The following is a 26,804-nucleotide window of genomic DNA, read 5'->3' on the forward strand; positions in this document are numbered from 1 at the left end:
GGAGGCTGAAAGTCTGAGATCAGTGTGCCCAAAGATTCAGAATCTGGTGAGGGCCGGCTTCCTGGTTCATACATGGCTGTGTTCTTGCTGTGTCCTCACATGGAGGAAGGGGAAACAGAACTCTTCTTTTATGAGGGCAGTAATCCCATCATGAGGGCTCCACCGTCATGACCTAATCACCTCCCAAAGGCCCAACCCCCTAACGCAATCACACTGGGGATTAGGTTTCAGTGTATGAATTTGGAGGGGAAATAAACATTCAGTCTACAACACATACTCTACTTCCTGTAAGTGGCTCCATTCATCTGGAGGAATGCCCTCAGGCTGACATCCCTGAAGACGTATGCTGTGTGTGCTGTGTGGCCGTGGGTCCCCGGAGATGGCCTGAGAGGACTGTAAGGAATAAACACAGGCTGGGAATTAAATTGTAAGGCCAACATCACTCCATCCCTTTTACCTTTTCTATAGCTGTATCACTGAAATCTCACATAGTATCATTGTTATTGCCAAATGGAAAATTGGATTTTTCTATTACACTCCTCAGTTTTCACATTGGATTTTTCATCTCTGCTAATACTAGATTAATAATTATCAATAGAACAAAGAAAAAATAAATGTACATAGTGCTCTATTCAAAGTAGTATATGCAAGATGTTTATCTCACAATGATTTTAACTGATCCCTAAAGCAAAGTATCCCCTGATTCTGTCACTAGACTCACAGTTTCAGCCCCCGTGGTCATCACGATTCCTGGACAAAATCTCTTGTCCTTGGAGATGCACCCAAAATGGGACCAGGAGGTGCATTTAGCAGAACAGAGGGGTGTGCTTTATCTCAATGTGTGTAGTAAAATTCAAAACTCTGGGAACCCAAGCACACATCTTAGAGCATGGTCTGAGGAAACGTTCCTTGTGGGACCATTTCAATTCATTGCTTCTCTTTACAGGGTAGACATGCTAAGCGTTTGAAGAGTTAGCAGTTCTGCAATTGGTGAATTTTAATGGAATGGCACACGCCTTCCCCACATGAGAATATCTCCTCCCTCACCTACCACACATCTATCCATCAGACTTCCACATCCCACGGCCCGCCCTCTGGTTGAAAAGACAGCACTTGAATTTGCACTTCATGAAACTCTGTAATTATATCAGCCTCATTTTTATGTTATTATGATTTTCCACAACAATCTTTCCAATGTGTTTCTTTTTTAACTAAGTCATTATGAATCTGTCAAAAGTGTGAATTGTGTTATGTCTTGCAACACAGCTGTCATTGCACCTTTAAGAGGTGTTCTTAGCAATTGATTTTGCCCAAGAAGCTCAGGAAAGAGTGGAGACTGGGTTACGCATGACGTTTGATGTTCAAATGATGCCTCCCAGCCAGAGACCCTGTGGCCAGCTTGTGTTTGCTGCTGAAGCTGCACAGCCTCGAGCTGATGAAGTCTAGTATCTTCTTAAAGCATTGCAGTTTTATAGCTCAAGAAGCAAGCTGGGACAGAGCAAGTGGCATGATTCAGGACATATGACAGTGTGGGTGGAACCAGGACAGAAGGCGAGTCCATGTCTTCTGAGTCCACATTCATACCCCTCACCATTGGCATGGTGGAAAATGCCCAAACCTCTTAAGTACTCCCATTTAAACTGCTTTTGTAGAAAACTTGAATGTCCCTGGATTACTCAAACCCTTGTGATCAGTGGAGAGTAGATAAATTTCTTCCCTCACCACTTACATTCCCAGGGAGATGCAACTAGAATAGGTAAATGGAAGAGTCCCAAATGCAACTCCTCCCCCAAACACCTAACCCACCAAGGAGATGTATTTTCTAAAAGAAGTCTGCCATTAGAGATTTATTTCTTTGAAACTGATGCATTTAATAATCAAATCTAAGTATGATTTATTTAATCCGTGCTCTTCTACAATAGGGCAATCAGCAGGAACATAGGTTCTGTGGAAAGAGCCATTTTTTCAACTGAGATTGAAGAGAAGGAAGAGGCCAAGCACAGGAGATTCCTAAATTTCTCACTAGAATCATACATTAGGCAGAGAAGATAAATATTCTGCAGAGCTTTTAGTAACTTATAGATCTACAGCAACTCTTATTTTTTTTAAATTCCAGCTTAAAATGTTTTATTTTTGCATTCTATAAAACAACTATCACATTGGCAACATTAGATGTAAAAGTTACTTTAATTGACACGTTTGAATCTGGGATCAGAGGAAAAAATATAATCCACCACTTCCTCTCTCAGTGGGGAAACAGAAAGGATCTCTCGGGAGGGCATGAGACCCGTCAAGGCTGTTCATTCCGGATAAATTCTTCGTGAGTGAATGTGCTGGTTGGTCATACCTGCTCCTATGAAGACACATACTCTCAGGTATGAAACTTCTTGAGGCTGTGTCCTTTGGTGGCCCTTTGGAATCAGGTAGGATTGAAGTGGAAAGGACTGGGATAAAATAGAAGGCTGAGACATTGCACCTGAATTTCACTCACTTACATATAAAGGAACTGCCTCCCCAAGTTCAAAACAGCCCAATTTTATCTGACTTGGAGTAGAAGCTAGTCTTCTGCGATACTTTAGGGCTCTTTCTGAGGAGGTATTAAGCTGACTCAGATGAGAAGGGTCACCAATAGTGCCAAGGAAAGAAGTGCTCAGTATAATCCAAGAAGGAAAATGTGGTAAATTCTGAAAACTTCAAAAGAAATTTTGGAAGGGGTGGTAGAGGTTTTGCCACATCTTTATCAATATGTGTATAGCCATAAGTTCTTAGAGACCAAAGACAGGAAAACTCTCACGTTCACCTGTCAAATTATAGCACAATTGATTTTCAGTGCTTAACTTTGTATGTGATCATGTGAAAATTCTATATGTGAATATGTCAAAGTAGAATCTTAGATTTGGATGTGAACCAGAGGTCTCATTTCAAATGTGGCACTCTATTAATAAACAAACCTTTCTGACATTTGGTGACCCAGCTTCTGCTTGAACAGGCTCCTTTTAAAGATCAATGAGCCTCTGATAAATCATAAAATTAACCCCTGACATGAGGAGCTTTACCATCTTGGGCACTCTCTTCTAGAATTCTACTCAGTTTGACAAAGTCTCTCTTGTGATGTGGAACTCAGCATGACTCAGGGCTCTGGATGTGGCATCCACTCCCAACAGCACTGCCTATTAGCTGCCACTGAGACTACCAGTCCCAGGTCTGATCTAAATACACACCAGTCAGATGTGGAACTGCCTCATTCTGTTGCTTTTCCTAACAGGGGCTTCACATTTGCTGTCCTCTACCCAGAGCTCTCTGCCTTCCCTCTTGACTTAGTAACGTACACTCAACTCGATGCCCAAGGAGCTGCCCTTGGTTTCTCTCAAGTTAGAGTTCCCTGTCTTAGTTCATTTGGGCTGCTACAACAAAAATACTGTAGACTGGGTGGCTTATAAACAATAGAAATTTATTTCTCACAGTTCTGGAGGCTAGAAGTCTGTGATCAAGGCGCCAGCAGATTTGGCATCTGGTAAGAGCCCACTCCCTGGTTCATAGATGGCCATCTTCTTGCTATAACCTCACAAGTGGGAAGGAGCAAGGGAGCTCACTGGGTCTTCTTTTATAAGGGCACTAATCCCATCATGGGAGCCCCACCCTTATTACCTCATCTAAACCTAATTACCTTCCAAAGGCCCACCTCCAAAAACCACCACATTCGGGGTTAGGGCTTCAACATATGAATTTGGGGGATACACATAATCTGGCCCATAACAGATAGACAGGACATTAACACTCTGAATGTTCGCTCCACTTAGTTCAGTAGAAGCTACGTAAGGAGTTTTGTTAAACTCTGTTCTTGAAATCACCTTAGGTTGAGGCTGACATTGGCCAGACAAGCAGACCCACAACCCACACACACCACCCTTTTTGTGATTGTGTTTCTGCTTTCAGGATGGTTCTGTGAAGATAGGAAGATCCAGAGCACGTACACAGAAAAGTGAATACCAGGGACTGGACACCCACCTATAGTTCTGTGGTTGCAGGGAGCACATTTTCCCAGTGAATATTTCATTTCTGTTAAATCTGATAAATCTCCCCCTTTTCTAAGAATAAGAATCACTTTTGATTTTGGCAACCACAGAACAGAGAAAAAGCCTATCTTGTGTAGAAAGCAAAGGGTGATATCTTTTAATGGGACAGCCCCTCACATGTGTTTGTGATTTTAGAATGGTTCTTCCTTGAATTCACTGCCCAAAGTACAACATATCCATTTTTTCTAAAAATCTAACTCATTTCCACCTTGCAGCCAGGCACACTTTATTTATTCAATCCAAAGAAGTAAATTGAAGACCTACCATGTCTAATCAATGTGCTAGGTGCTGAGGATGGATAAATGACCTGATCTCTCTTATGGCACTTACAGACCAGCAAGGAGGACAGACTTTTAACCAGTAACACATATCGTCATTGAATGCGACAGGTGCTAGTTAGTGCACGGGATAAAATCATCTTATATTCTCTGGCATGTCTAATATCATCTTGACATCTGCTTCTCAGTAGACCTAGATTAACAAAAATCATAGGCATTCAGATGGTACTTGAAGCTATAAAAAGAGATAATGTTGCTCGGTGTGAATATAGAGAAAACGGCTCAGCTCTTAGCCTAGAAGAAGGGGAGCAAGCAAAAAATCTTAGATTGGAGGGACAGTAGACCAAAAAGCAAGGGGTTTATGAGGTAGAATTCCAGAAGACCTCAGGAATTGGAGGCAGGCACTGGTAGTTCTGAAAATGGAGATGAGGGATGTCTGAAAACAGAGTAAGTGGTGGAAAATTTGGATTAAAAGCAGTTCGACCCATAGATTTCCTCCTCTCCCCTACCTCAGCAGAAGACTGGAGATTTCCAAGGGCACCAGGCAAAACACAGCAGGGATCCATACTGAAAACACCAAATCAAGTGACTGTCCACCCACTGAGCAGGGAAGCCCAACCTCCCTACACTCAACGGTCAGTGTGCTGGTTGCCAACTTCATGTGCCTCAGGCAGGAGACCAGAAGATTTCTTTCTAGAGAATTTGGCCAATACGATGGACAGTCGACGACTCCTCAACTCAGTCGCCCTACTGTGAAGCCCGCCACTCTACCAGCAATGCCCACACAAAGTTCCAGGCCCCTTAATACTGACTCACTCTTAAAAATAGACAGATAGCCACCGATGAAGCTATGTGGGGAAAGGACCTATCATGAAACACAGACAGCAGAACAAGCAAACAGGAAAAAAGAAACTTGGAGGAAATGAACAACGCCAAAAGAAGGAAAAAAGAATCTTATAATAAAACCCATTATCGTTAATGGCTTTAGAAAGATAAGAAGTTGCAAGCATGAATCAAGCATAGTATGCTATAAAAAGGGAATATTCGAAGAGCAAAAACAATCTCTTGAATATTAAAAATATTATGGTAGAAATAAAAAAGAAATTCAATAGGCTGGTTGGAGAATAAAGCTGAGTAAATTGCCCAGAAAGTAGAAGAAAAAAGCAAAGAAGTGGGTCATTGAAGAGCAATGGAAAGAAAATTAGAAGATTGTTTCAGAATATATAACATCCAACTGATAGGAGTTGCAGAAAAGAAGAAATAAATTCCCAGGATGGAAAGACTTACGCCATCATATTGAAAGGTCCCATGGAGTACCCAATACAAAAATGAAGGCTTACCATTATAAAATTTCAGAACAATGATGAAAAAGACATTAAAGTATGCAAAAAGGAAAAAATGCAAATGGAAGATGGATAATCAGAATCTAGTGCAACACTAGAGTCAGGACATAATGAAAGAACACCTTCAAATTTCTTCAAATTATTTCTAATTTATAATTCTGTGTTTAGCCAAATGAAGATGTTTTCACACTTGGGAAAAAACAATTTTACCTTGAAAGATTTTTTCTTAGAATATGGTTGAGAAGATGGTCCACCAAAACTAGAGACCGAATTAAAAAAAAATAATAAAGTATAAAATAGTTGAATACAGGAAGAAGAATTTCCCAAAAGGAGAAAAGCAAAGGCAATGTGAACAGGAAATCATAGGATGACTGCAGTGTACCAGAGGCAGAGAGCAGCCTGGACCAAAGGTTCCAGGGGGGAGATATCCAAGAAAGGAAAAGAAAAGAAAAAAGAAAATTGACAGATTACTCCAAGTGTTTGAATGTAATGAGAAAACATTCTGCTTAGGGAAGAAAGTTTAGTGATCAACTGCAATAGAAACTCAGATAATCAAGTAAAGGAAAAAAAATCTAGGCAATTATTAACTCAAGACAAAACAAAAAATTGTTTAAGAAACAGGATGTACTTAAAAAACAAAGTCTCACATGTGAATTTTGACTCACTCTTAGTATTTTAAATACTAAATGCGTTGTTGGGAGCAGGCTAAGAGAGCTTAAGGGAGTGCTAAAACATCATCTTCAGTCATAAATCAGCAGATCATAGCTAAAATGAAGAAAATCAAGAAATAACTGTGTATGTTTGCTATTTAGAAATATGACTGCATTGTGGTCTTAAAATACCATTTCCCACAAAACAAGCCAAGGCTCCGTGGAGAAATAGCAATTCCAGCTCTTAGGCAAGAAACAAACAAAATGATACTGAATCATCATGTCACATAAGAGAGTAAGGGAGTCGCCAAAGACTACCAGGACCACATTCAAAGAACTCAGTGGCAAATTTGAACTCAGAGGTTCTCACTTGCCAAAGACGGGAAATTTTGTCTATTAATAGGGTAATAACTGCAATGAATTGAAACATATCAGAAATGCTTACATCCTTGAGTTCATACAGATTCAAAAAAAGAAAATGCTAACTGATCACTATTGGAGAATGCTAGGAAACCAACTCAACTCATTCTTTTGAAAACTGCTAAATACAGGGAAAATCAAACATCCCTCTGGACTTTTCATACAAGCTGTATCACTGGACTCCCAATGAGTAGAAGGAAAAATTCTCTATACAGAAATACTCCAGCTAATAGATTAAGGCAGAATGATAGAATTGGAATATCATCATTTTGTAATCCTTAAAAGATGAATAGATAAAGTTATTGATTATCAATGGCTGCTCACATCACAAAATGAAAGACAAGGAGACATCATGTGCCTTCAGACTGAAGAACATACAGCCATCTTGGAAGCATTCTGGTGGGGAAAAAAAATCAAACCTGAATTTGATCAAGCCTCTAGGTCCCTTTATCAATTGGTAGGAGATACAGAGGGCGACGCTAAATGATACCACAAGGTTTCAATTAACAAAATCCAGAACCTGAAAAACTCCATAGGACAAATGTCCTAATTTCTTTAACAAATAAATCAAGAGGAACAAACAAACAAACAAGAGGTAAAGGGAGAGTTTGTAAATTAAAAGAGACTTAAGAGATATTTTGACCACTCCTCTCTCTCTCTCTGGGTTCAAGGTCTTGCCTCCCTCTGACTTCAAGGTGGAAATGGAAACCTCTGGCAGATGCCTTTAATCCCTGCCCTCAAATCTACATATACATCTCTGGCTACACATATAAACTAAGAGCTTAGATTTAGCCTTGTGCATCTTCTCATGTATCTGATGCTACTGACTAACTTCTGTATCCTCATCGCTTCCCTGTGTTCTCACCTCCCTACTGCCTCCCAGGAGGGCAGGTATGCATAATAACTCACACCAACCTTCCTTCCCCTCTCTTCTTCTTTCTCACTTAGTATGTTTCTTCCTCCGCATCCATCTCCATGCCAGTTCCCTCTTCACTCACATTTTGCTCTGCTTACACTTTCTCATGATCAGATCTCCAGAAACACTGGCTCTGTTTTCATTATGAATGGAATGTCAGATAGGCAACCTGCCTGTCTTTTTAGGTCTAGTGATTTTGAAGTGACAGGAAATGAAAATGGGGAAATAAAGACTCAGTTGACGTAGGAATAGGGATATGCAGTCTATCTCCGTCTCACACACATATTCAAAAAAGAAATTTCTCCCTGCACACTAATGACCTGGTATTTATTATTCTGTTGTAAACAGATCCCATCAGGCCAAGTAATAATGGACTATCACAACTGTCAACAGCAGCAGAGGCCTAAGTACAGGGAAAACTACTATTTAAAATGCCTTTACCTAATTGTTGACCCTCAAATAATAGGGGGACAAAAATATTCTCTCAGGGATACCAGGTCTTCCAAATTCTGTAGTCCTAACCAAAAGAGTGAGTAAATAAATAGTCTCCTTTTGTAAGAAAGAAAAAAACTATTTTTTTTTGCAGGGGAAATTGATAAAAGTAGTTCAAGATTATATTTTATTTCTAGTATTCAAATACTGCAGGAATATGAAAAATGAGATATCCATAGGGCAGAATTCAAATCTCATGTTTTTAATGTAGCATAAATTTAAATAGATTATGTTTCTTGGGAAATTTCCTTCTTCAGAATATTTAATTTAGTACAAAGTAAGTGCATGTGTGAACTAACAGAGCATATTAGTGAGGATATTGGCAGGAAATGAAATTTGCTCCAGTGGTTTAAATGAAGAGTCTCTAATGAAGGGACTATAAGAAGCATTGGAAGGGTTAAGAGAACAAATAAGAGACGGTGAGGTGCTGAAGACTAGCAATACCAGTGACTGTCAATATTTTAGAGGGGAGAGTGACCCCAGAGTCCAGAAAGACCCCAAATCCTGGAGGAAGGACCACCCAGCAGGAGATGTAATCACAGAAGGAAGGTTGTCTGCTTAAGATGCAGTAGTGAGTTCCGGAGGAAGCAGGGAAGAATCACCAAATCTCTCTCCTCCCATCTTTGCTTTACTACCCGTTGGCTGAATACAATGGTATCCAGGGCTGGGAGCCCAAGTGAACATTGTCTGCAAGGCAAGCCCCCTGGGGTGAAGGCAAGGCAGAGAGGGCAGAAAAGCCAATTGGAGAGGTGACATGGGAGGCCAGTGGAGAGTAACCAGAACCCAGGGCTGCTCCTCTCCTCTTCCAGTTACCCGTGTGTATCTCTTTCTGGACACAGTTACCTGAAGGAATCTGGAACTAGATTGTGATACATCTTTCTTCCTTCGCTAACTGTTACTGCTGTTGCTATTTGAGCTTTAATAAACTAGCTGGAAAATGCTGAGTGTCGCCAGTGTTTTAGATTTACTGTCCAAACTCAGCAGTGTTATGGATAAAAGTCATTTAATAGTTCCAACCCACAGGAAATTGAAGCCAGATTACTTTGGTGTAACATGAGCAGGTCTATGTGACAAAAATAGATCAGTTGTCCTGGTGGATCATCAGTTAACTGAGTGATTTTAGATACAACACTCTAAGACTTAGTCCTTGGACTATCAACTGCTTCATCTGTCAAGTGTGTGTCCTTTCTATCCCAGAGCATATATGGGTCATGTACAAACCCAAATTTAAAAAGAAGTAGATGCTGAGCTAAAGAAAGAGTCAGAGATGAGTGAATAAGAGACCGCTCTCCTCCACAGAGAGATCCAGATGGCTACTAAACCTGGGTAGTAGTAGGTTTATCATTAAGGTTCAAAATTTATAAATTCTTTACCTTCCAAATGCAAAATCTATTGTACTTACTATAAAAGGAAACAAAAAAGGAATGACCTGTAAGAAATACACATCTGGACTAGGTTCTAAACATAACCTTGTCCCTGCTTCATGTTTTGTAGTTTAAAAATTAATCAATTTGGCATGGAGCGTGAATTGAAAAAATGAGGCAAAGAATCCCTTCATTGTGCTGCTGTCCTGTCATCCCTTTCCTGATTAATACAAGAGGATGGCTCACCAGACCTAGTTATTTCCTCAACCTTGTCCTCACTCTAGGTGCCTCATTACATTCTTTTCAATTATCCCATTGTTTGAGCCATCTTTATTGGTTGAGATGAGACTGATAAAGCTATTAAAATGCATTTGCTTTCTATTCAAGATGTGATAGGAAGATATTGGAGGGTTTTGAGCAAAGAAGTGACAAGATCTAATTTGTAGGTTTAACATATCACTCTGGCTACTGTATGGGAAATTGTCTAACTGGTCAGGAGGCTATTACAGTGGTACAGACGTGAGACATTGGTGGGTTAGCCTTGGTTGGTGGCAGTGGATGTGGCAAATAGGGGTCATATTTGGTATATGCCTTCAGGATAAAGCCAACCAAATGTACTGATGGATTGAATGGAGGGCTCCGGGAGTCAAAGATATCCCCCATATATGTGCCTGAAGAACTTGATAAAGGAGCATATCATTTACTAAGGTGGGAAGCTGTGGAGACCCTGGCAGGAAAAATCAAGAGTTTCACTCTGATTATTTTAAATTGAATATTCTTTCTAGACATCCATGTGGTGATGTTAGGATGTATCAATCTGGCACTCAGGACTGAAGAAATACATTTGAGTCCTCGGTGTGTATAGTAAACAGTGGGACTAGATGGAGTCATCTAAGGAGAAAATATATAGACAAAAGAGAATAGTTCTAAGGAAAGAGTCCTAAAGGATCCTGAAATTTAGAGATTGGGAAAAAGGGAACAAGAAAGCAAAATGGTCTCAGAAAGAGCCTCTGGTAAGATCAGAAGGAAGCAACGCAAGTTTCCTTTGTCTTTTACTCTAAAAACGGTGTCCTGCGTGTCTATAGAAAAGGGGATCATAGAATGTACTTGTGACTCATACAAATTATATAAAGCAAGTCCAGAGGAGCAGTCCAGTGCATTCTCCCTAAAAATAGCTCTGTGTTTATCTGTGTGTGCGTGCCTGCTCTTACACACACACATGCAGGCGTGTCTCCACAGACGTGCTATTAAATATCTATATGCAGATTTCTTCACCTACAGTCATATAGATAGGATAACACTTGATTCTTGGCAACCTATTCTAAAGATAACCAGTATGTTTTACTTTTCTGGAATATCAGTTTTTAAAATTTGACATTTTAATTATGTGTAAAAGTTCAACCAAATATATTACTATTGAATATTTTGACAAGGTTTTCATCCTATGTTCTCATTGAGATTCCAGGAACCAACTGTTCAACTACAATTACATAAAATGAGAAAACAAAAAGGAATCTGTGGGCAACTTGCCCATTAAATGATTGGAAATGAGCCTTAGATTTCTGAGATCCTGCCTCTCTGGACAGAGTGTTAGTTATCTATTGCTACATTACAAATTGTCCAATACTTAAAACAGCATTTATTACCCAATAAGCCCACAGTTTCTGTGAGCCAGAGATCTAGATGTGCCTTAGTTGGGTGCCTCTGGCTCAAGGTCTCTCTAAAGGCTGCAGCCAAGGTTCTGCTGGGGGACGGTCTGCTTCCAAGCTCTGTCATGTGGCTCTTGGTGGCCTCAGTCGGCACTGGCTGTGAGCCAGAGACATAGGTTCCTTGCACCTGGGCCTCTCCATAGGGTGGCTCACAACATGGCAGCTGGCTTCCCTCCAAGCAAGCGAGAGATGGTGCCCAAGATGGAAGCCAATGTCCTTGCAGGCTAATCTCAGAAGGCACATCTCATCACTTCTCTCTACTGTATTGGTTATTTTAAATTTAACTGTATTGGTTAGAAGCCAGTCACTAAGTCCAGCACGCATCAGGGTGGGTATACCTGGGGTCTCTGGAAAAGGCTGCCTCTAACAGACAGCCCAGGGAGCTGCATTTCTTGACACAGTGCTAACAGACCATGTGTGTTTGACATGAATATTCTGTAGTTTCAGATATTCTGTAACCATTTTTAGGCTCCAGGCTGCACACGTCTGGAAATTGACAGACAATGGGGAAACAATTATGCTATATTTTCTACTGCAGCGATCTATTCCTACATCTCATCTCAGTGCAACACATTTCAACTGAGCAGCAGCCTCGTAGCGGGGAGTAGTAACTTGGCAGTGTAGGTTATTTTAATGAACACTTTAAACTAAGTCTTCACCATCTGTTCTGTTTCCTAATTACAAACCTACACTCATTTGCAGTTGCATCATTAAAAGTGAGATTCTGGCAAAGTGCTTTAAATGCTTGTCTAGTTTGTCCTCTTGGTTCCATGCTAATTTCCTCAGTTGCGACATCTTAAAGTCCAAGGCATCTCATTTGAGGTGAAGACATGAAAAACAGCATTATTGTACGTACAGTACTCAAATGTATGGGATTTGTGTCTTGATTATCCCTTCTTTCTCTCTTTCTGTCTCTCTGCAATTCTCCCATTGCAAACAAGAATTCTCTTTAAGAAAGATTTTACATTTCAAATTCCCCAAGTGTCTTTGGTAATTTTAGCTTGCTTTAGGGATAAGGGGAGGATTTAAGTGGAAGCCCTTTAAACAGGAATTAAACTCATTTGCACAATTTAGACCTACAGATCTCTCCTGCGAGCACAATGAGGCATTTCACAGAGTTTAACTCCGCAAATACTGTTTTACTTCTTTGCTTCCCCTCCCTAAGGAATTATTCATCAAGACGAACTCTAAGGCAAATCAAGAGATATCAAGAGATATGTAGTTTTTAAAATAATCTACTAATATTCAAAAGATATTAGGCGGATTTGCGTCTCAAAGGATGCTACAATTTGAGAAAGAATGGATGCCCTTCATTAAGACCACGGAGAGTGCTGCATAGGTAAGTAAGTGAGGCATTGTGGGCCTTCTAAATATTGACAATCTGAAAAACAGCCCCCTGCCCTCCCCATGCTGTAAAATCTCAAGAAACCCTTCTACCTTCACTGAACACGGGGAAGAATGACTTAGACTGCACCATCCACTAGGGGCCAGTGATGAGCGCTTCCTGCCAGCTAACACAGTTTTGCTGAAGAAGTGGCATGTGTGCAGTAGTGCCTAGAGGCCCCAATCACATGCTCGAATAACTTTTGTTAAATCAGCAGACAGCTCCGATTGGTAGACAGGTCAGCAGGTAGGCACAGGACAGCACTGGGTCCAGGCACAATGACATCTAGGCTGTCTTCTTGAATACCTCAGCCTCCGAGCTCACAGATGTGGTCAGATTCTTGGGGCAGTGAGTGGTCCCCTGCTGCAGAGTTGCACCACACCCCAAAGCAGGGGTGATAAGTGACAACCTTGGGGAGAAGCATGATGGAAAAGGAGACCTCAGGTTTCTGTGCACACCCGAGGCTCTCATTGGAATGAATCTGCGTGTTTTCCCTTTCAGCCTGGTTTGCACAAATTCGCCACTCATATTCTTAATATTTGCCTGAAGATGGCCTGTCGCCTATCATAGAAGACCATATCAATCTCATTTTCTCAGCCCGGGGTACTCTCCCTGACAGTACCTGTACCATGAATCGTGCTCCAAGAGTCACATCCTGTCTTTTGAATGGTGCACTTAGAAAGGGCTCCTGTATAATTTCAGCAGGACTTAATTCTGTTCAAGTCTGTTAAGAAAATAGTTTCACAAAAACTATTGGTTACAGGCTTCTAATTTCCTGTCATTACAAGATGTTGGAGTTTTAAAACTAAGTCTTCAAGTGCAGTTGAGAAACACTGCACTGGTGAGTGCAGGTATGTCCGGAGACTGTTTTAAGGGCAGAACATTCCAGAGAGAGAGTTTATTGAACAGATGTTAACTAGAGGTGAAGGACCTCTTATTTTAAGAAAGCCAGGGTAAGTTAATGAGTATCTGGAAGTGTTTACTCTGGATTTTTCTCCATTCTGGGGAGTGGGAGGGGTTCCTACTTTTAGGTACTTTCTTTCATGCTGTGGAAACTGGATCTCCATACCTGAAATATTGTGAAAATAGGGCTGTACAATCTGGAATCTGAGACTAGAGGAAAAATAATAAGCATGGCAAAAATTCAGAGTGGAGAGATTAGCACAGATTCCAAAACAGAAATTATCAGTGGGAAACAAGCTGAAGACAGTTGAAGAAATTACACGTGAAAAGGTACAGAAAAAACCAGCTACATTTTCTTTGGATAAAATATTATTTTAATGAGTTTTTTTTAAATTTTGTTTTGTTTGAGAATAATGAGTGTTCTTAATGCATAGGTGAGACTCTTTTGTAGATATCTCTTTGTTCAGCCTTTTTATACCTTTGGAGACTTTGTGAAAGTTTAAGGCCACTAGGTTACTTTTAGGAGCTCTGATGAAAACTTTTTTCGAAAGCGGAAGTTTAGACGAAAGATCTGGAGCCCAGAGAGCTGGGTTTGAGGGCTGGTTTTATGACTTGAGAGTTTCCGACAATGAACAAGTTGCTGAGGGCCAGAGCATCCATTTCTCTCTTAATCCTGAGAGTGGTACCAATTCTTACATCCCATAGGACAGAGAGAACAGACTTGGAGAAGTTGCATAACTCATAAAACACTAAACAAAAACTAACTACTATTAGAAGTGATCATTATGGAATCTGTAAGAATGCATGGAATGGCCCAAGTTGTATGGATTCAAACTAAGCATAAATCTCATCAAGTCGTTTCTGGTGAGTACAGAACACTATGTGAGTGAGGAGGGCGTATCTGATGGGAGTTGTCGAGAGGCATCTAGGCTGCTCCAGCCTGTACATCCAGGAGTGACTACACTAGTTCCTCACATTCTGCATCCTTCTAGCCATGAAGTGCTTAATGGTATCTAAACAAAATCTCCTGTGCTTTCATACCGATTGCCAACGCCATTGGCCAGTCTTATTAAAATCTGTCTTAACTCTAAGGCAGCAATTGATTCCTGGTTCTAACCTTCTTATGTTCATGAGGAGAAAGCTTCCTGGTGCATCCTCTTGGCCCATCTGCCATATGGAGTACTGACCATATACACCGCCTTCCACTTTTAGTGCATGAAGTGCCCTGGGTCCTCTTGTTGCAGGGCCTGGAATGCACAAGCTGGCCATGGTTGGCTCACCCAGGATCACAGTAGTGCAGCAAGGGCAACCTGAGATCCCAGCCTCACCTGGGACACAAATGGACTCCTTAGTCACACATGCTCATAGCTCCTGCCTCTTCCTGCCTGTTCCTGATGAGGCAGGAACAAAACACACCCCATGCATTCCTAGGAGACCCAAGGGGCGTGCACCGTGTACTCTTCATTCTGGCCAGTCCCCGAGTAGCATCTATCTGTCACCATCCTGACAGCTTCAGCTGTCCTCGGCCCTGAGAGCCAGGTATCCCCACCCTCACACAGGTACAGGTAGTCTCACTGCTGGGGCTCCCACCCTGGGGCCTCCAGCTTGACAAAGTGGCTTTCTGCATTTAGATGGGAAGAGCAAGAACACATACCTGCCCACTTTATACCCAAACGCCGATAGGTCACCAAAGTGACTTGTCATCACTTGTTTTTTGGGGAAATGGCTCTTTCAAGTTTTACCTGTAGCCCTACCTCTACATGACACCACCAAATGGGTAGCTGGGTAGTTGGGGTGAGGGAAACATCCACCTGGTGGATGCCACTGTGCTGAGAACTGCCCTCACCTCATCCTGATGCTCTGTCCAGCGCAGGGGCTAGAACCCCTCTTCTCTCAGGCAAACTGATTGCCAGGAGGTCCTGCAGCTCTTCATGCGAATGCAGCCCTCAGATGTGTCCAGGCGCTCACCGACACCCACCAGGGCCACGTGCAGGTAGATGCCAGCTACCCAAGGAGAGGACATTGGGGAAGGCTCTCCAAGTGGCTTGCCGTTACATAATTAAGTCTAAATCTCATGGTTATGCTAGGAGTTTTCCTTGTACAGGCACGAATCACTGAGCTGTTGGACTTTTTCATTTACTTTAACTCAAGCATACTGCTCCTCAAATAAAAACAAAAAACTCCTTTTAAAATAATTACCTCCATAATAGTAAAGAATCCATGTTCCTTAGTGATGAGAGAAAAATTTAAGATGTAAACAAAAAGATTGTACTGAGTCATCTAACAGTTAAATGGCAAAAGAAAACTACCCTCATTTTCTTTGTTGTGTGTGAATTGCTTTCCTCTTAGCAATAAATCATTCACTCAGTAAAAGATAAACATTTTATCATTATTCCATGTAAGGTCCATATAGAAAATATTTACACAAATGGTTTACAATATAAAGATGTGGGAGAATTTCTCATTTCAGTGATCCAAGTGTCAAAAATAACGTAAATATTGACAGGCTTTAAAACTTACTCACATAAGCCATAATAACAGATTTTTAAAAAATTAAACCAGCTCTCCAAGGGCAGAAATACAAGATGTGGGATGTATTCAATGAGGGAGGGCTTGGAACTTGTATCTTTTGGTTGTGAATTGCAAAGTCATTATTTCCGACTGGGAGAGATAAGAGAGATGGCAAACAGGTTTCAAAAATATTGACACTGTCAGTGGTTGTAGAAATCAGGGATATTTTTGCTCACTTGCTCTCGTTTCATGCCCGTGGAAAGCAACCTGGGAGATATTCAGATTGACAGCAACCTGGTGGAAGAGACTATTTAGGAGCAGATTTAAAATAGCAAGTATCACTGTTTTCTATAAGTCAGGAGTGCAATAAAACAATTTTTCTGAAGTCTCATTAGAAGAGTTAAAAAGTGTTGCTAAAAGCCAGAGGAACTGACGGCAATACATAAATTGGCATGCCATTTCAAAGACTCTTTCCAAAACAGAGAAGAGAGAAGAATCATTTCAGAAGACCAATGATCTGAGACCATTTAGCTGGGCAAGATATCTTTGAGGTGGTTTTCATTCTCTCCAGGGATATAAATCACATGGCACATGGATATTTTTAAATGTTCTTTTTTAATGTTAAATTTCAAAATAGGAGAGCCTGAATGGAAGCTGAAGGCATGACAGACCATTCATGGAGATATTACTGCCCTGGGAGTGGAGGCAAATGTCGCAGCAGGGAGAGAAAGCAGAGGACCTACTCACTATGGCTCTATTTACATTTTTCTTATCAAGATAGTTGTATAATTGGTTCACCATTTCTCCCTTTTCTTATGCCATATCTTCTCAATTAGGCTCAGAGCTCTATAGGGCAGCACCGTATCTTACACTTCTTTTATTTTCCCCTATCTCTTGAAAGCCACAATAAAGAGAAACTTTATGAATACTTATTGGTTAAGCAAATGAATAGTCCATGCAGAAAGGTCAATTACGATTCCATATCTTGCAACAGAATTTGCTCAAAACTCTTATTATGGTGATATGCAAAAAACCTTTAAATGGAAAAAAAAAACTATCATTATGGGTAAAGAATCATGCAACATGCAAAAATACTTCTTAGGAAGAAAGGTGATCTAGTAATCCAAATTTTACCATATTAACGTTAAAAACAGACTTTATGTGACCTCTGAACCAGAAGGATGGAGTAAAATGACATTGATATGTAAATGCTGTAGCTTCTTTGCATCTTACAGTTTAATTCAATAACTAGCGTGGATCTTAAATGACTAAGAAATTACCTGTGTCTGTAGCATCCTCACAATAGTTCATAAAACTAACATTACTTTTATGGGGTTTGTGTGAAGTTGAATAGAAGAAAATATCTGGGGTTTTAATTATGGGGGACACATTATATCATTTAATATGAAGCTCAGAGACATTTTATTCTCATTTACAATTACGGGTGTTTCTCTGCATTCATTTATGATTCGAGTTTCAAGACTGCTAACTGGGCTTATCCTGCTATGAGCTCGGCAGTGCAAATCCCTGGGCTGTCATTGCTAATTGTACGCCCGACGACACACACACTGGGGGAATGAGGTCGTTTAATCTTAGCAATCTATTTGGAGATTGTTCCTGTTGGTTGACTAAAAATTACTTCTAACTCTGTCAGCTTATCAGATCAAACTTTTGCATTTTAATAAATATGGTTCAGAGAGCTGCCCAGAGCCCATTGTGTTGAGGCATCAAGCTCCCCTGTGAGCAATTATCACTGCAGTGGAGCTGTTGATGGAATCTGTGCTTTGGGGTGAGGCCATCAATGTTTGGAAGAGCTTTCACTGAGCCATCTCTCCCAGCTAGAAGCCCTGGCCATGTTAGGGATGCTGGGAGGCAATTAAAAAACTCTCTCTCCTATGTTTTGTACAAGAATACTATCCAGAACGCTGGACAAATATTTGGATAAGAATCCGCCATAGCCATTTTTACATTCTTTGTAACACCATATTCACTGCTTGGGTAGAGGATTGTTCAACATAATAAAAGTAGTTAGAGGTTATGTGGTGGCTTGCTTTCTGAAGAATTTCCATGGGCACAGATACTTTTGAATTACAGACAAAATCTCCCAGACTCCACCAAAGGTTTGTGCCAAAGTTGTCATAATTACACATCTTGGAATATTTGTTCCTGCCAGCAATGAATTAATGAGATGATATCACTCATAATCTTTGAATACTATGAAGTAAAAACAGAAACAGGAATAAAATAATGATGAGCGAGGGGCTTCATTATAGAAGAAACAACAATTTTCGATTGTTGAAAAGAAAGAACATCCTAGCTAATGGAACCAGAAGAGTCAACCTCCAATCTTCACGAACAGAGGGCTGGGAGTGGAATGGGTAGCGATGAAGTGGACACCATCAACCGCCTCTGTCCATCAGCACTAACTCTTCCTGCCCCACCACTGTGATCTCCATTTGGGTCAGATGTTATTTTGTTCTTTCTCTGTGCTTCCTCTGGCCACCTTGACTGGGGCTGTGATCATGAGGAACAATTTGAAACCTTCCTCAGATAATCCGTGTTGCTTCATGCAATGCAAATCATGTTAAAATAGAAAATCTTTCTCTTATGGCAGAAGAGTGATGTTTAATTAACATTAACTTCCTCTGATGAGTGATACACCGTTGAAATAAATATAGGCAAGATGGTCAAGTGAAAATGCATTCCGGTTCCGGCAGGCCATGAAGAAGCCCTGTGAGTTGGGGCATTTTTTCATCTCTCTGAGCTTCTCTTTCCTCATTCTCAGTGATCATAGAGGACCTCTTGACTCTATGAATCTATGATTCTTTGAATGTTAGAAGGTAAACAAATTTCTTAAAATACCAAAACTGTGCAAAATACTTTTTACTATATTGTGGAAGCTAAACACTCTCTCAATTTTCATTATGTATCCATCTATTCATTATTTTTAGTTACAACTAGATGGATACTTAATGGATGGATGGATGGATGGATGGATGCGTCGGTTTGCGCCCAGGATCCGAACCTGCAAACCCGGGGCCACTGAAGCGGAGCACGCGCAATTAACCGCTGTGCTACTGGCCCTGAAAAAACTATTTCTTACAGAATTTCAAAGTACATAAATTGTTTCTAATATTTATCAAGCTGTCCAATTGTATATTAAGTATTTAAAAATCGTAAAATCTTGAAGAGTCTAAAAAGGTAATTTAGTCTGTTTACCTGCCTCTAGGCAGGACTTACATAAACCAACAGAGATAATTGGTATCCTGCCAAATGACTATTTTTTGGTCCAAGCAATTAATTTTTTTCCAATTAGTGGTGTTAGAATAAGAGTTGTTTCTTATAATTAATGAGGACAGTGACTATTGAGATTGTCTTAATATCACATCAGCACATGGAATACAGCAGGGCAGCTCAGCATCATATTTTGGGCTGTGCCATCTTCATGTAGCCACTTACAAAGCTTCTGAGGCCAGCCAGTATCTATTACAGTGAGCGCCACTGTGGGAAAAAATCATCTTAAATATGCATAATTCAGCTTCTTTGTTGTTGTTGTTAATTGCTGTTATTTAGAAAGTCTTCCATGTCCTTATACCTTGAATGGACCCATCAGTTAGGCCCAGAGAAGCAAACACCAGGGTCTGTGTACTGGGAACTGATCCAAGGCCAAGGACCAGGTAAAGTGTAGTAAATAACAACAGCAATAGTAGTAATGATATTTGCTATAGGCTCCATTTAATGTGTCTTTTATGTAACTATGAACATAGGTGTTCTATTCATCTGAAATCAGCACGTTTATACATCTTATTCTACTAAGAACGTTTGGTGAACATTGATGGATGGTAATGATGTTTAAAACCACAGTGTGCTCCATCAGCTCAGCCAAATGTTAGTTGCTCAGTGTCCACATACGTTAGATGTGGACAGATTTTTGCTGCCAGCAGAAGTCATAATTTAGCCACAGCACCCACATCCACGTTGTAAGCATCCAGGGCTCTCACACAGGTGCTTGTGTGGCACACAGACACAGAGCAGCTTTTTTCCCAAATGTGAGCACTTTACAGGGCCATTCAATACAAGACCTTCTTAGACTTAAACTCAGACAGTCAATGTCATAAAGTTTCTTTAAGGAAGATCCTGTGAAGATAATCTTAAAAGAAGTCAATTTAGCTTGAAGGCTAAGAAGAAATTTAGGGTGTGTGGTTTCCTCTTCCTTTTCTTCCTCCTCTTCCTCTTCCTCGTCCTCTTCTTTCTTCTATTCCTTCTTTAAACGTAATGAAACAAACCCTTAATGGTTATTTATGAACAGGATTCAAAAGGAAGATTTTGCCAATATGTTTCACCACGAGGTTTCAATGGAAAAACTTTATCCTGGCTAATAATTCCTAAGAGCCAGCTTTGCTCTAGAAGGCAAACATTGAAATAATAACAACAAGAAAATAAACATATTCCAAAACCTTGAGAACAAACGGCAGGGATTTACGTAAGCATTGCTCCTTCATGGAGCTGGCTCCTATTCTCGTGGTGCACATTTTCCATGAAAGGAAAATCATGAAGCTTCTTAGCTTCTCTGGTAGCAGCTTGCAGATACCTAAATCTGATGACACAGAACATATTGTCTCCAAAAGGGGCTCAAATCATGGAAATTAACCAAGGTGTAGACACTTGGAATGCAGAACACCAATCTCTTGAGAAACAAACGTAATACAGTCAGGTGTCATAAAATAAAAATTAGATGCACCTGGTCTCCCCTGTTTGGAGAAATGTGGTGTGATGGGAGAAGGTACCACTTTCTCATTGAATGTGAAGAAACGTGTGTCAGCATCCTTTTGGAAAGGCAGGATTTGAGAGCTGTTTTCCTCCAAAGATATGGATAAAGTGTCTTGTTGCAAACAGTAACATTTAGTGGTTGTGTTTGTTTGGAAAAAGGACTCCTAGATGAATTTATTTTTAACTCTGTAGGAAATAGAGAGAGAAAACAACAAAACAAAACAAAGCAAAAATAATGTAATGGAGTCTAATGCCAAAATATACAGACTCACCATGAGGGTTTTCAGAGGCAGGAAGGGTCATAATAAACACAATCTCTGCACACTGACTACTAGTTTTGACAATGTCTTCTGGTCCCAGTCTTCAAAGATCCCCCTCAGGTTTAAGATAAGTGGTTCAGCTCGTCTCTCGACGGTGGCTCTTGGGATGCCGAGACACCTGGTGAGACTCGTAAGACTGGCCTTCAATATGTAGAAACTACAATTTTAGACTTTGAAGTTTTTAGAGAGCTACAGTTCCCTGACTTGGGTATTTGAGACACATTATCTTCCTCCAATCCTGAAAATGTAGTATTAATGTGCCTAGATTCTGAAAAAAGCCCTGGCCCAAGAATAAGAGGAAGTCCTGGGACCACGTCTCTAAAGACCCTGATGTTCCCATTCCACACACAGACCTCCCTGGGCTTGAGTCTAGCCTTCAGAGTTCAGGACAAACTCCTCTCCAGGTTTTAAAACCAGAATTTGGAAGTTAGATCCACATATGCTATCAACATTCATATATGTGTGGGATTTGATGGTCTGGTTGATTATGCATGAGACTTAATATAGAACAAACATATTTAATTGGAAATTAGGAGCCCAGAGTTCTGTCCTTTTCAAACCGACTAGCTTTTGAGTCTTCATTTCCTACTAATTAACATGAGAATGATATCTATTCTTGTTATGTCAGTGGTATTGTATAAATTAAAGGAGATAACAGATGTGAAAGTGCTTAAAAAATCGTACATAAGTGTACAATTGGGAAGAATTATTTTCCCTAATATGGCCAGACTTAGAGAATTATAGAATCTAAGTATTGAGTAGAAGTCTAAGTTATTTGCTTGAAAATTCCTCTCAAAGCAAGAAACTATTCTACAGAGTCATTGATTCATCCATCCACCCACTCAACCATCCGTCTATACATCCATCCATCCATCCATCCATCCATCCATCCATCATCCATCCATCCATCCCACAATCCATCCATCCATCCATCCATCCGTCTATCCATCTATCTATCCATCCATCCATCCATCCATTCACCTACCCATTCATTCATGTATTCATTCATTCAATAATGTATCTGTATATAATAAATGTTTATTAACGTCTACTTTTCTCTAGGCACAGTGCACTCAGTTTAGGTGCTCAGTTATAAAACATGCATGATCCCCGCCCTCATAATGTTTGGTGAGGAAGAGAGGTAATAAATAAGCATTTTGAAGAATAAGAAGAGATGGAGAATAATGCAGCACCCGTTAGAGGAAAGTATTGGGGATCACAGCTGAATAGGGCCTAGGGACACTGCAGGTTAATGCCCAGACCTCAGGCATACATTATATACATTATCTTTCACCTAATACCTATTGTCAGTGCATAGAGAGATGAGTCAGAAATAGGAAGAAGAGTGGTTTATCTGATATATTTTAAAACAATTTAATTTTAATAATTTAACCAAATTCTAATGACCCTACTAGGCAAAATGATTAGCAGAAACGTTAACTATGTAAGCATATTTTCAATTAGCATAAAATTACTTGCTTCTAGTATGCAGCAAAAATATTAGCCTTATAATCTTGTTTATGTTATGAAATTCCTAGTATAGTAGGGACAATAATGCCTCCCCCCAAGATGTCTACACTCTAATCTCAGGAACCTGTGAATATGTTACCTTACTTGGCAAAAGAAACTTTGCAGATGAGATTAAGATTATGGGTCTAGAGATGGGGAGATTATCCTGGATTAGCTGAGTGGATGCAATGTAACCATACAAACCCTCAAAAGCAGAGAAGACAGAGATACAACATGAGGGGGACTTGACCACCATTGCTGGCTTTGAGAACGGAGGAAGCAGGCCACAAGCCAAAGAGTGAAGGCAGTCTCAGGATGCTGACAGCTAGCACAGAAACGAGCACCTCAGTCTCACAACCTCAAGGAACTGGTTTCTGTCAACAATCCAAATAAGCAAGTCCTTAGAAGCTGAAAAAGACAGCGAAATGGATTCTCCCCTGGAGCCTCCAGAAAGGCAGGCAGCGGGCTGATACCTTGATTTTAGCCCCGTGAGACCCATGTCAGACTTCTGACCTACAGAACTGTGAGATCATACATTTGTGTTGTTTTAAACTGTTAAATTTGGTAAGTTATTATGGCAATGATAGAAATCTAATAGGCCTAGATGAGTAGTGAGTGGTTTTCTGTGGTATTTCCTCTCCCACCCACCTCCTGAAATTACTTAGTTGGGAGAAAGAGATGAGCTGACAACGCAGGACAGTAGGTCTTTTGACTTGTAACTGCTTTCTGCCAAGTGTTTCCTCAAAGGCTCAGGAGAAAGTGGCTCTATTGCTATTTGATCCTTCCACACGATTCCTCTATTTCAGGTGAGGTCTTAGAAGTGGCTAAGGCCACGGCCATTTCCACAACACAGGTGAATTTTTCTCTGCAGAAAATGGCAGATATTACTGAGGGACTCCCATGAGATCCAAAACCTTTGCCTTTGAAATTTATCTTTCGTTATTAACTTCCAAAGACTTCCATTTTTCCCAACAGTAAATGCTGTAAAAGAAGATAACAGAAAGACAAATTTCAACCTAACCCTCAGAAAGGATCAAAATGACAAATGGCTTGGGCATAAACCATATATGCCGAAAGAGATAAATTCAGGTGCAACAGTAGCAATGAAAAATCCACAGTTGCACAAGTTTCAGAATCACGTATGAGGATTGCTGCTCCAGGTTTGGAATTTTCCAGCATTTCTTGATGAGAACTTTGGGAACCTTTCCAAGCCCTCAATTACTTCCTCCAGTACATCATCCTCCCCCGCTCCAGTCACATAAGAACTCCTTGCGAGGGGACCAGGTTCTTCCTCTAGGTCCTCCTGACGCACCTCCGGAGGTCTTTCTCAGCGTTTGCTCTGTTTTCTGGGCCGTCTGACGCACTTCTAGGGTGATAATCATGTCTGAATCCATCACTCTCCTCTTCCAAACCCAGCTGAGCCTCAGGTGGGAAATTTATAAATTTAGGTTTTAATCAGTATTCACGTTGTACTAAATAAGACACCCAAATTTCAAGCCAGCATTCCTTTTATCTATAAACTTTCAAATAGGAACTTTTCACTTATTTTTCTGATTTAGATTTCCTCCTATTTCTCTGTAAACACTCATGGGAATAATAATAAAATATGTTTCAAAATACATCAGTTGGCAAATACCCAGGTCATGACATGTCCGCCCTACATCCCACTCTGCTAGTTCCCTTCACGTCCTCACAAAGATCCTTCTTCGGTATCCTGGGGACAATCCAGTCTGTAGAACCCACCACGGCAGCGAGAAGTGGTCCAGGAGGACCTCTGGCAGAAGGACCGCTCATCGGGGAAGGTAGCCGTTCTCTCTGTGGAGTGGGTTGCAGGCTTGGCCGCAGAGCCTATGTCTAGCAGGATCTGTCCCACAGCATCTCAATTCCCTTGAGCAGCTTCTTTGAGCTTTGCAGGAGAGCAGAGGCCTGAGCCCCAGCCATCCCAGGCCTGTAAAGACCATGCAGGAAGGCAGTTGAGACCCTCCGACCTCACACATCCCCTGTTCTCTTTCCAGGTTGTCTGGCAGTCAGGGGACTCCAAGGCACAGAATAAAAGAGCACCCTCTGTGTTTTTTTCTAAATCCCAGTGGATGCTTGAGAGGGCCCTTGGGTTAAGGAGGGCATCGTCAGGGGAGGTGTGGCCCACCGGGAGACCGCTAAGGACCAGCAGAGTACATCCTGGTTGGGGTTTGCTCTATGGGAAGGCTGAGCTGTGCAGGATGCATCTCCTGGGCCAGACACAACATGATTTGTGATGCTGATGTCAGCTGGTCACCAGGAGAAATGGCCACCTGGGCACCAGCTGCAGTCCATTTGTGGACTGTGGGCTAGGTACAAAGATTCTACATATGGCCTGCTTTCTCCTTCAGTGAGGAACATGCAAGTTCAAATTTACAATGGCGGCAGTCTGTGTAGTAAGCCAGTTATTAAGGCAACTGCCTCTGCCTCTCAAAAAGTCTTAAACTCAATTAAATACAATACTTGTTTATTTAAATCAAAAAAGAAGGCTAAGACTCTCACGGTTTTCTCTAGATTTTATGTTATCATTTCTGTTTTGTTTTCCTTCAGAGACGGGATCATTTCATTTATTATTCTTTTTTAGCCCAGCAATATTCTGTTTTGGTTAGAAGCTTAGCAACATAGGCATGAGAGGGGATAACTTTCAACACAGTTCTGAGTAGAAAGCAGGAAGAAAAGGTACAGCTGTTTCCAGAAGTCACCAGACTTGCAGCCCCCCTACAGGCCTGTGGGGTTGCCACTAGCAGGAGGGGCTGGAGAGCTCAGTTGCATATCAGGGTGTGGACGATAGTGTTGTTCGATGAACCCAGAAGCCAGCTAAATGCAGAGGAAAACTATTAACTCACTGCTGCCTCATTTCCTTCACTAAACAAGATAAGTTCTCCCTGGGAGGTGCTGTCCTGGGCACGGTCTCCACAGAACGAACCACAGTGGCTTTGCTTCCTGCAGTAATTTGAATGAAGGCAAAAGACACACTTGTTCAGTGTACAGGTGATACGGGTTCAAGATGGAACCAAATTCAGATGTGGAACAAAGATTTGACCTTTGAGAGTTGTGTCAAAACCAATCAAATCAATTGGCTGAAACCCCACCAGATAAGTTTTGAGAAGAATAAAAGTCCCACTTTCAGGTTTAAAAATCCCCTTGCCAAGAATAAGTTTAGGAAAAGAGTTACGGGAATAACTCTGTATTTCCACAGATAAAATAAGTTTAGGAAAATTAAGTTACAGCTTAATTGAATGGTAAAATTGCTATTGTTCTTACTAATTTTGAGACTCCAAATCCAGTATGCTTTGAAAGTTTTCTGATGTATGCAAACCTGATAAAGAATAATTGAACATCAAAAACAGGCAAATCCAAGATTTCCGACTTTGCAAGCCTGCCCACTAATTAGTTGCTTTAAATCATGAGCTCACCTAGTTGACGTAGAGTAAGATTCAACCGTGGTGACGTGAAACTTTTCCAATATGCCACTACCGTGTAAGTAAGCAAAGGACACCTGCCCCCAGGTAAGTGCTGTCTGGTCCAAAGTCTGCGACTTTGGAGGAGAGTCTTGAAGCTGATCTAAATAAAAAGGATGCCACCTCTAAGTCAATGTTGCTCTGTAGCCAAAAACAAAACCCCACCTGGACAACGATAAGGTTTTTTTTATATATTCTGGAAAGGGCTAGACAGGGGCTTGTTCAGGGAGAAGATGTGCTGAGGGACGTGAATGGTGCAGACCTTTCCCTTGTCCACACACCTGCCCTGAGCCAGTGCCTGGGCCAGCCCCAAACCCAGCCTCCAGTCTGGAAGGCTGTTAGCGTGGCCTCCTCTCCTCCCGGCACAGCCTGGAGTCATGTTACTTCAGCTGAAAAGGCCACAGTGGTTACAGCATTTGACAACTCTAACATGCTATTGACATGCTAGTGATCTTGAAGCCACATTGTTTATTTCTTTTTTTTTTTAAATTGGTATTTCAGGAATTTTTTTTTTTTTTTTTGCAAGGGGATATTTGTCCTAAGCTAACATCTGTTGTCAATCTTCTTCCTTTTTTCTTCCTTTTTCCCCGCAAAGTCCCAGTAGATAGTTGTGTATAGTGGTAAATTCGTCTGGTTCTTCTATCTGAGCCACTGCCGCAGCATGGCTACTGACAGACGAG

The sequence above is a fragment of the Diceros bicornis genome, chromosome 20 (genome assembly GCF_020826845.1).
Source record: "Diceros bicornis minor isolate mBicDic1 chromosome 20, mDicBic1.mat.cur, whole genome shotgun sequence".
Classification (NCBI taxonomy): Eukaryota; Metazoa; Chordata; class Mammalia; order Perissodactyla; family Rhinocerotidae; genus Diceros; species Diceros bicornis.